Here is an 11,518-nt window from a genome sequence, read left to right on the forward strand (position 1 = left end):
TTTCCTTTAGTCTCAATGTTATAGTGCATACTAAACACGAGTGGGTCACTCATAAATGTGTAACATGGTAGGTTAGTGCACGGAGGAGCATCTTTTTAATAGGAGGCTTTATATAGCGGTGACATAGGCGTGGCAACCAAACGAAGGCAAACGTAAATGAGAACACAAGATGCAAAAGTCCAAGTGGAGGCAAGGAAGCAAGAGAGCTTGTATTCCAAAGTGTGCATACAACAATGAAGACCCAAGTCAAAGATCTTCCCTTTTATAAATAGCACCTTTTGAAGGGAGGGACAAACCCTAATCCCCTTCTACCACTATTTTGGTCCTTATTCTTACCCCTTCTTGGGCCAATTTAGCTACAAGTCCTTCCTCTCCTCATGCTTAATGGCTTACAACATAGTGGTAGAATAGTACAAAATATGGCGGTGGCATAAATAGAGTTAACATGCCCCCCTTCATGAAGTAGATCCAATCCTCTGGAGCTCTTAGGCGTCTGGAAGTCACAAGAGATTGTAACTTGCGACCCAGTCTGCAATTCTTTTGTGCGCGGTGGTGTTGCCAACGGGGCAAAATGCCACGTGTGGTTTCCAAAAATGGGTTCTAAAAATATCTTTGAATGTTTGGGATTGGAAACTCTACAGATTGTGTAACCAGAAAGAGATCCGTACAATGATATTCAGATTTGGCCCTTGATGCAGGTCGAATGCAATCTTTGTATATACACTTTGTTGCCGCTCCTCTAGTGAAGGCTCCATCTCTAGCAAAATGATGAGCAATCAAAAAATTTTCTTTGCTCCCATGACTGCCTCATCTGGTACTATTCGATGAAGTCCTTCATGTATGTATGCCCTCAAAGAATGGAAAATTGTAAATAGGGCCTCCATGTACATGAGGTCAGTTCATCGGGCCAATGGGGCTTTGCAATAAATAACGCAGTACATGAGTTACAGAAGGAACGGAATGCGTCAATTTGGCTGAAGTCCTAGCTCCATGGCTAGGGTGGGAACTGGTTCTAGATCAGGTTTTCTGTATCCTCCTCGAGTGCCAGATGGGTCACGTGTTCGTCAATCTTTGAATCCCATGCGTATGTTTCTGTTGAGGGACCATATACTTTGGTACTTTTCTGGTACATCCTTCTTTGCTTGAAGGTGCCTCTGATAGGCTTGCGGGTCTACCCACTTGTGAAATGGTCGGGTAAAAAAGACATCCTAGTTCCAGTGGTGGTCCAGGAACCGGAACATGGGTGGCGGATCTACTCTACAGGCTCGATAGGTACCTCGTCGTCCTTCTCCTCCATAGGAATGTCCAAGGGAACTGTTGTATTTGCTGAAGGAGATCAAGAAAGATGGGGAGTCGTTGCTCCACTTACTAGGCGGACTGTACTCTAGATGACTATGGTGGGTCAGTAGGTGCACCTATGTGAGAGAGTTGTGATGTGCTTGGTGCATCAGTTACTCTAAAGGAAACAAATCTATTGGCAGCCCAATCCTTTTGTTCCTAAGTCATCGATAGGCTACATGAATAGTGTCAAAATCACATATGCCCATGTCAAGAGCCAAGCGGAGGTTTTCTGTAATTTTATAGTGTAGAAAAAGAATGCCCTATGGTGGGTACATGTAATAACGTTGACTTTTATGTCCGTCATGCACCATAGATGCAAGCTTCCAACCTTCCCCAACTAACCAACCAAGACCTTTAGTTAGGGAATCTAGAATAGGAGGGAAGTCAAGCACTTGTTTAGGTTTTTATAATTCCAAAAATGGCTCTCTATCAAATTTGGATGACTCTAACTAGACTCTACACCAACCTCAAAAGTTGAGAACCAAGGGATCGCATAAGAATTTGTATATACAAGTATAATCTGTTAGAGTCATCTTTCCCGCCACAAAATAGGACACATCAGGATAATTGGATGGGTGTCAGGAGTTGTGTTATGCCAAAGAGTAATTAAATGGTGGTGTTAGATAGAATTAGTCAATACTGTAGAAATCTAAAAGCAAGAACTAGAAACTAGAAAACTAGCAGTAAAATAAGAACAAGATTGAAAGACAAAGAAGTACCTTGAGAAGAGTGTAGACAAGACACAAGCTAGATAGATGGATTGCAATGATGTGACCCATGAATATATGGGCCAAAGTACAAGACATAAAGCAAGAGTGCTTATGGGATAATTGTAGAGGTGCCACATGGCACACACTCAAGACACAAAGACTAGACTAGATTTAGACAAATGTAGACTAGGGAAATAGTACACTTAGTGTGCACTTATCTCCAACACCCTCCTTAAGTGGACACTAGGAGTAAGACAGAAAGACAAGACTAGAAGACAGACATAAAGACTGATAGACTAAGAGACAAGATAGAAGACATGACAGACAAAGATCCTGAGACACCCCTCCTCAAGTGATATCCTCATATGGGTCCACAAGGGTATGGACAAGATGGATGTAAAACAAAACACAGTCAGATTGATAGACAAACAAACAGACAGACAAGACTAGATAGACAGAAGACTGACTGTAGACAAACAGAAAGACCAAGACACTAGAACCCCTTGACCTACATCATCGGTGGTCAAAGTGGTAGACAAGAAATAGAAGTAATCAGAAAGCACACTTCTCATCATATGAGGAAGGAATAGCAGGATCTGCTGATGGAGATGTTGCAACAACACGGGTTGAGGTAGATGTAGGGACTGATGTAGAGGGTTTAGAGTAGCAGTCCCTCTCCCGGTGATTATCACGGCCACAAATGGTGCATGGATGAGCCTTGAAACAGTCCTTCTCCATATGATTAGTTTTGCCACAATGGGTGCAAGGCTTTCTTACCTTAGAACTTCCTTTCTTTGCTAAAAATGCAGTGTCAGTTACCTTTCGTTGTTGAGTTCTTTCTTCCTCTTGGAGAGCATTGATGAAACCTTCAAGAGAAGGATTATTGTGATACTTGAAGGTAGTGACAAGAGTAGCATAGGTGTCAGGTAAGCTTTTGAGAAGCACAGCAATAGCAATATCTTCGGAGATGGGAGACTTTACTGATGCAAGCTGAACCATAAGACTGCGAAGATAATTGACATGAGAGGCTATAGTAGCTCCTTCCTACATATGTAGATCAGGAGCTACATATGTAGATCAAAGAATGAGATCATAAGTGCAATCTTAGAGTTTTTAGATCGGGGTCCAAAAAGGGTATCCAAAGTGATCCGTGCTTGAGGAGCAGACTGTATGTTGGAGATGTGATGAATGTAATCATCTCCAAGACCGAGCAAGATGATAGCATAGGCTTTGTCGTTCTTGGCAGTGACAACTTGCTCAATGTCGGGATCTTTGGGAGCAGCACGGTGAACAATGTCCCAATGACCTTCTTTCATAAGATGGCACTTAATTTTGATTTGCCAAGTATGAAAGTTGGACCCATTAAATTTGTCAATAGACATGAGAGTGTGAGTAGAAGATGCCATGTGGGAAGGTCTTACCTCTTACTAAGATGCAAGGGCAGTGTCTATTCCCTTACAATATTGCAGAAATAAATGAAAGGAGAGATCCAAGAAGCTGGTTCTCTCACCACTTTGTCAAGGCCATAGCATGTGACAGCACATCGAAGCAGGAGGAACTAGCAAAAGAAAAGACTGCTCAGCAGACTGAAAGAGGCAATGCACAGTACCTTAATCCCAGGCAGAGGTAGAGGCACGGTCCAGGAGGTGCAGGCAGTGCGAGCTCCAAAGCAATGCTATAGGGAAGACGTGGGTAGCTCTCAGGCGATCTCCGTGCAGTCATGAACAGATGGCGCAGATCTCCGTGAAGATGGTGCAGATCACGAACAACAGCTGGAGAGGTACAGCCTGTTGCAGATACAAATGTGCAGGTATGGATTCCGTACAGTCGTACGGACAGTCTTGGCTGCACTTCGAATTGTTCGTTCGTTGATGCAGGTGCAGGAGCGACAGTAGGAGCGGGAGCGACAGTAGGGACAAGAGCAAATCTGGCGCACAGATCTGGCAGAGAGCGGAACTGCGCAGCAAATCTGGCAGCGCAATGGTGTGCAGATCTGGCAAAGAGAAGCGGTGGCGTGATGTGGTGGTACAGATCTGGCAGAGAGATGGCAGGGTAGAAAGAGGCGAGCAGATCTACAGCGGCAACCTGAACAAGAACGGCAGCAGCGTGGAGAAGACGGGCAGAAGATGGAGATGGCGACCAGCTGAGCGGAGCAAAAATCTGAGAAGAGGCGGCTATGGCTACAGCAGACTGAGGGGAGAGAAGAGGGATCTACATGGTTCTGATACCATGTAGGAATATAAAGCAAGAACTAGAAACTAGAAAACTAGAAGTAAAATAAGAACAAGATTGAAAGACAAAGAAGTACCTTGAGAAGAGTGTAGACAAGACACAAGCTAGATAGATGGATTGCAATGATGTGACCCATGAATATATGGGCCAAATTACAAGACATAAAGCAAGAGTGCTTATGGGATAATTGTAGAGGTGCCACATGGCACACACTCAAGACACAAAGACTAGACTAGATTTAGACAAATGTAGACTAAGGAAATAGTACACTTAGTGTGCACTTATCTCCAACAAATACTACATTGTGCGTAAGTAAAGAGGTTGTGAGTATGGAAAAATAAAGAGTCCAATGGTGTGCGATGGACCATCTGGAGTACAGCTAAGTCCTTGGTAGCAGCAATCCATATGTCCTTGTTTAGCAATTGTGGGGCAGGGTCCTAGGGTGTGGAGGAGGTTGACATCTGCAAGCTGCCCTCCAGGCAAGACTTGTGGAGTGCAATCTGTTATTCCTTTTGGCTCAGCAACTCCTAAGTAAGACGTAATCTCTTTGTGAGAGTACATGTGACTTGAAGAATGCCAAAGTTGATGTTGCGTTGATGTTGCTCAAGATGAAGGAGCTTTTCATGGTTGAGCTTGAGGCATCCGTTTGCTTCCAATTTGTAGTAATGGGCCTTATCTTTGGTTTTTTGATACTTGCATTGAAGGGCCCAGAGCTTTTCCTGGAGCTGCACCACTTTGTCAGACCTTGACAATCCGAAGGCCTCAGTAGGCTAGCTTGATCTAGTTTTGCTGTTGTCCCCATGTGTGCGGCGGTGGGTGCATGTGTAGATGGACTAGTGGGTGTGGATGATGGTGGATCAAAAGGTGGTGGTGGGTTATCATCAAAACTGTTATTGTCACTATCATGAGCTTGAGGTGGCTCATCCTGCTCGTCCCCTTCATCATCAAATTGTGGAGGGACTTTCGAGGATTGGGACCAAGAGAATCAAAAGTTGCCTTCGCAAGTTGCAACTCATCCTCAGGGTATGCAACATGGGAGTCATCAAAAGTGATGATGCCACTCTCTCTTGATTCAGTGATGTAGCTATTTATATTGTTATACAACATGACGACGTCTAAGGAGTGGTATTGAGGGAGGTCAACTTGAGCTGACTGGTTCCTATTGGTCTCCACTACAAGTCTACCCTCACCGTTGAGCCAATCAAGGGCTTGCTCAATGAGGAGAGGGTTTACGAGGTAGTTTAGGAGATCGGGTGTAGTTTGGTGGTCAAGTCCAAACATTTCTCCTCATCAAGGTTCAGGTTGCCTTAGAAAATTGTCATTATAAGTACTTACATCAATGAGGGATGGAACTTTAATGAAATGGTATGGTTGAATGGGCCTATTGAGGTGAATGTGGTGATCTAAAATGGTGAGAGTGAGTGCTTTATGCTACAAATTGAGTTGTGTGCTCGGTGTGCTTAGGGACTAGCAACAGTGTATCGAGTCCATTTTGATGTGTCTTGGTAGGCCATGATTCTCGATCTTCAAGTTCTTGGTCAAGGTTGAGAAGGGTTCCCATGGATTGCATGGCCATGTTCAGATTGCGGGCGGCTCTAGCTAGGTGGGTATCTTTGTTGTTGAGGACCTCTTGGTATGTGACTTCCCTAGGCTTGTGTATGTGATTTTGTCTTTTGGCTTCGTCTTGCTCCTGGATGACTTCTTGCAGCTCCTTTGCTTGTTCCTCTAGCTCCTGTTGAAGGCATTCATGTTCCGAAGATGTTCTTCTTGCCGTGCCTTTTCCTTTTGCTCATAGTCTATGGCGAGATTCGAGAGTCTTTTATTAAATGTTTATTGCTATGGAGATCTTTCTTTGAGTAGCATCTCATATTTTGATTGGAGATCCTTGAGATTCATCTTTGCTTCCACCTATTTTTTAAATGTCTCTTGTCCACAATCCAATGCCTAATTGAGACTCTTTTGGATGCACTCCCTGTGATTTTTTTCATTTTGGAGGTCTGCTTTGCAAATTTTCAGCTTGCCTTTGATAAATGTTTGCATACGGGCTATTATAGATTATTTATTTATAGCTATGCCAAAATTACTCAACCCTTATATAAGCATTTAATTATATCCGGCCTAACATAATCCATAATAGGTATGGTGTGTTGAATGAACTCGAGAGGCACATCCTTCATATCCATGTACTTCTAGGCAAAGCAATCTTCATATTCTCAGAGGACGGCAATCAAGGCCTCTTCCTAACCTATGTCAACGATGTAGACCGGTTTAGGGTCCTCATCCCAGGGTGCAAGGTTTACTTCCTTGACCTCGTTCAAACCATCATATCCTTGTTGATTTCCCTCCTAAACCATCCTCTTATCTTGCTGTAGGAGTATTTTTTGATCTTGGTTCGTGTAGGATTTAAAATGCCTCGGGACTTGGATGTAATTCAATATTTTCTTCTTTGTCATCATCCAAGACCATCAAAATGGATTGCTTCTCCTTAGGAGAAGTCTTTTTGTTCTTGGCCCTTGGGGCCTTGTCCCTCGACGGGGCCTTAGCTTATAAGGAAGAATTTTCAATTAGCCTTTTGTGGGGGCGCTTCTATCCAACTTGGCTCCTCAATTGGAGGAGAACACGTTGTGCCCAGTGACAACACCAACATATCTCAACCAATGGAGGTTGGACTTATCCTTCCTCACTCCTATCCCTTCCTTAGGTGCCCTCAGTATATCGCTCATGTTCAAGGGGACCATAGTCCCGAACACCTTGGAATCATAAGCTGTGGGGGTTAAAGGCCACTGTACCTTAAGCTTGGTTATGTACACTACTCAAACACACACACATATATATATGGATGACATAGAAGATTAGGGTGTTTTGCACCCACCAAAACTACTGGCTCCTATTTTGCTCCTTCTCTCCTTTCCCATAGGTTTTCATTCTAGTATCATAGCTATCGTTCCTTGCCTTCTTACCACCCTTTGCTTCCCTATTGCTTTGGAAGCTTGTGAGAGAGCTTCTATTCGCTTGTGGCTTCAAAACGGAGGAAGGGGATCTCATTTTTCTTGCTATAGCAGTGATTTTCAGCTTGTTGCCTACTTCCTAGAGTTTGTTTCTAGCCCAAGAAGGGTTATCTTCACCCGTAGTTGTTGCGTGGAATCTTCTACTCCCTGTGGGTTGCCTGTGGGAGCTCTATTTTGACATATTCTAGGTCGTTTTTACTATTTGAGGTGTATACAATAGGCTGCCCCATCTTTCCGGACAATTTGTTGCTTGTTTTAAGAGGGGGAAGTCATATAGTCATTCTCTGGGAGCAAAAACGACCTGCTATACATCGGTTTCAACTTGTGCTACACTGGTTTTCAACCATGGGAAGAAAAAACGATTTGTTTTCTAAGGGAACTTTGCTACTACGAGTGCCAAATGTTGTCACTTCATGGTTTCATGCCCACGAGGTTGCTAGTGATGTGTTTATGCATTGGGAGTTGAGCATTCTCTGATTTGCAGGACATTTTGCAGGATTTGTGCTTGTATATTGTGCATCCTTGCTCGGGTGCAGGAGAGTATTGGTTGCTCATTTTTCTATGCATTGGTTACCGATGCATTATGGTCATGACTGGCTAAGGCAGAGGGAGATTGCAAAGTGAATTGAGAGGAATTTTATGATGATTTTTGTGTGCTGCAAACTATGCGAACAGTCACTTTCAGGAGAGAATATCTCTCAAACCTTGAGGATTCAGAATCTAAGTTAAAGAAAGAAAGTGTAGACTATTTTAAGGCCTACAACTTTGTTTTGGGAAGTTTTTTGATCTAGATTATCTGTCAAAAGTTATCAGACTTGCAAAACAATAAAAAGTTGGAGTCTGCAGCCTATGAAGCCTACTTCAGACATGAATATCTTTCCAACTATGAAGAATTTGGTCTGGATCTGGATTGGAGAGTTTGAGACCATTAAAAAAGCTACAATCTTACTTTTGAAAGAATTTTAATCCGAGATTTTCAAGAAAAGTTATGATGCCTTGTATGCCCATGATTTACAGTTTCGATAGTTTATAACAACACGCTGGAAAAAATGAGCAAGAGGTTATTTTCAGCAGTTAGTATAAGAGAATTGATAAGGAATTTGGATCTGCAATAAACTAGAAATTTTTAAAGCTATCAATTGCCTACAATTTTATTGTTTACAGTTTTGGCATCCGAGTTATGATTTAAATTATATTGGCTGTTAAAAACAAGGAACACCTAGTAAGAGTTTAGATGGTGGTATTCCTGAAGAGGCATGGATTGGCAAGAGCCTTCTTACTCTCATTTGTGCCTATTTGGGTGTGAGGCATATGCACATGTGTCAAAAGAGCTTCTGAAGAAGCTAGATCCTAAGTCTAGGAAATGCGTTTTTCTGGGCTATGGTGAAAGTGGAGAGATGGGCTATCATCTTTGGGATCCAAAAGCAAAGAAGATAATACGAAGCCCTGATGTGGTGTTCAATGAGAAAAAGATGCATAAGACACCCATGAGGGATGTGGAAAATGAGGAGAATCACTTTCCAGGATGTGAATCCACCTGCATATGTTGATAGACAGCAAGTTGTCCATGCACCGAATGTGCAAGAAATGGTGCCATTAGGTACTCCCACAAGTACACAATCAAGGGCATATGATGAATCATCTATTGTGAAATGATGAGCCAAATGTGGCTGATATGCAGGTGGGACAGCAAGCTAAAATTCCATTGAGAAGATCAACTAGAATGTCTAGACCACCTGATAGATTTATTCCAAGGGCAGACTATATGATGCTTATACTAATTGCAGGAAGCCTTCTTGCTACAGAGAGGCTATGATGTGCAAGGATCAACATAAGTGGGAGTATGCTATGCAATCAAAATTGAATTCACTCATTAATAATAAGACTTGGGACTTGGTTTCTTTGCCACATGAAAAGAAAGCATTGCCATGTAAATGGGTCTACAAGATGAAGGTCACAAGTGATGATGTGCCTAAGTACAAGGCCCGTTTAGTTGCTAAAGGATTCAAGCAAGAGAAGGGTGTGGACTTTGATGAGATCTTCTCTCTGTTGTGAAGATGACCACACTTAGGTGCCTCTTGGACTTGTGGCAGTAAAGGATATGGAGCTTATGCAGATAGATGTTAAGACAACTTTCTTGCATAGGGATCTGCATGAGGAACTTTACATGGTACAAACATAAGGTTTTGAAGAAAAGGGCAAAGAGCATTTGGTTTGCAAGCTGAAAAAGAGTCTTTATGGCCTTAAGCAAGCGCTTAGAGAATGGTATCAAAAGTTTGATGCTTTCATTCGGTTCCAGGGTTTTAAGTGTGATTAATCACTGCCTCTACACTAAAAGGGCTAAGGATAATAGCTTGATACTCCTAGCACTTTATGTGGATGATATGCTATTGGCTAGCAAGAACACTTATGAGTTGGATGCATTGAAGGCCAAGTTGCATGAAGCCTTTGACTTGAAGGATTTGGGACCTGTAGGTCATATTCTTGGTATGCGCATCACGCGTGGCTTTCACAAAAGGTGTATGTTACAAAAGTATTACAACATTTCAATATGGAGGGGGGGGAAGGCAGTAAGGACTCCATTGCCTCCATATGTGAAACTGAGTCAGGTAGATAATCCCAAATCAGATGAGGAGAGGGCCATGATGACCAGTATGTGGCTAATAAAAAAAAGAGGCATTGGGAGGTAGTTAAGTGCATCATGATGTACATGAAAGGTACCAAGTATCTACTTTGGTAGAGGAGAGATGCATGTACTTGGGTACACAGATTCAGACTATGTAGGGCATGTGGATAGTAGGAGATCCACTTCTAGTTATGTGTTCACCTTTGCAGTGTTGTGGATGTCTTGCACATAGAAGTGTGTTGCATTGTCTACCACAGAGGCCAAGTATGTTGCAGCCACAGAGGGTTGCAAGGAGGCTATATGGCTTGATCGGCTAGTGGGAGATTTGGGGATTCATACCGACATTGCATAGTGATTCCATGAGTGCTATTCAGCTAGCACAAAATCCAGTCTTTCATGCAAAGACAAAACACATTGAGGTTAGGTACCATTTTATAAAGGAGGTACTTGAGGACAAGCGCATAGAGCTTGTCAAGGTTCATACAGATGATAACCCTACAAATATGCTGATGAAGAGTCTACCTAGTTAGTAGTTTGAGAGGGGTTTGAGTATTGTCGTGTATTGACGAGCATTGGATAGTATGTCCATTGGTTGTTCTCCCTTAAAGGCACATTGGATAGTATGTCCATTGGTTGTTCTCTCTTAAAGGCACATTGGCCTTTGACTAGGAGGTTTTTGGGGTTAAAGGCCCATGTATCTTAACCCCAGCTATGTATAATACTCAAACACACATATATATATGGATGACATAGAAGATTAGGGTGTTTTGCATGCACCAAAACTACTGGCTCCTATTTTGCTCCTTCTCTACCTTCCCGTAGGTTTTCGTTGTGCGCTCACATCAGCAGCCATTGGACTTCCTCTTTTCTTAGGAACGTCTATGGTTGCAAGGATGTGCATGTATTTGTGGGAGAGCTCAGGTTCTTGCAATGGAGCAAACTAATGTTCATCCGGTCCTCTTCTGCATCATTTTCATTATAGACCTAGAGCACATTCACAAACTCAGTTGTTGTGAATAAGTTACTAGACTTGGGCTTTCCAAGTTTGAAGGTCGATCCTGACAAGCTACTCATCCCTCACTTGTCCTTATGTTAATATATTTGGTTTGAGCTCTAGGCATAGACTAATCTTCTAGGTGTGAATGAAATGTCTTCTCAATACAATATTGTAGCCATCTGTCTGACTTAATTGTAAATGAGTTATCAGACATGGGATCGGCTTTCTAAGTTTCATGGTTGATCCTCACTATCTACTCATCCTTACGTTGATATATTCAGTTTAAGCTCCAGTGATGGACCAATCCTACAACGTGCAAGAAATGTCTTCCCAATATAATATTATAGCCATCCGCCGCCGACTGGTCATGGAAATCCATAACCATAATCCATACATGATAGGTAAGCCCAAAGGTCTTGATTTAAAAATCTCCCATTACTCCTAGCAGTTGAGCTATAGAATCCATTGGCTAACTTTATCGCAAGATTTATACTTTCCATCTTAGATCATCCCCACTTGGTCCAGCACTGTTTAGTGACTATGCTCACCCCAGCCCTTCCATCTAAGATTTCCATAGCATTCTTGTCCTAGTATTTGATAGGGA

This window comes from Dipteris shenzhenensis, chromosome 9 (assembly GCF_047967505.1).
Source record: "Dipteris shenzhenensis isolate YYH24624 ecotype China chromosome 9, Dip_SZ_1.0, whole genome shotgun sequence".
Lineage (NCBI taxonomy): Eukaryota > Viridiplantae > Streptophyta > Polypodiopsida > Gleicheniales > Dipteridaceae > Dipteris > Dipteris shenzhenensis.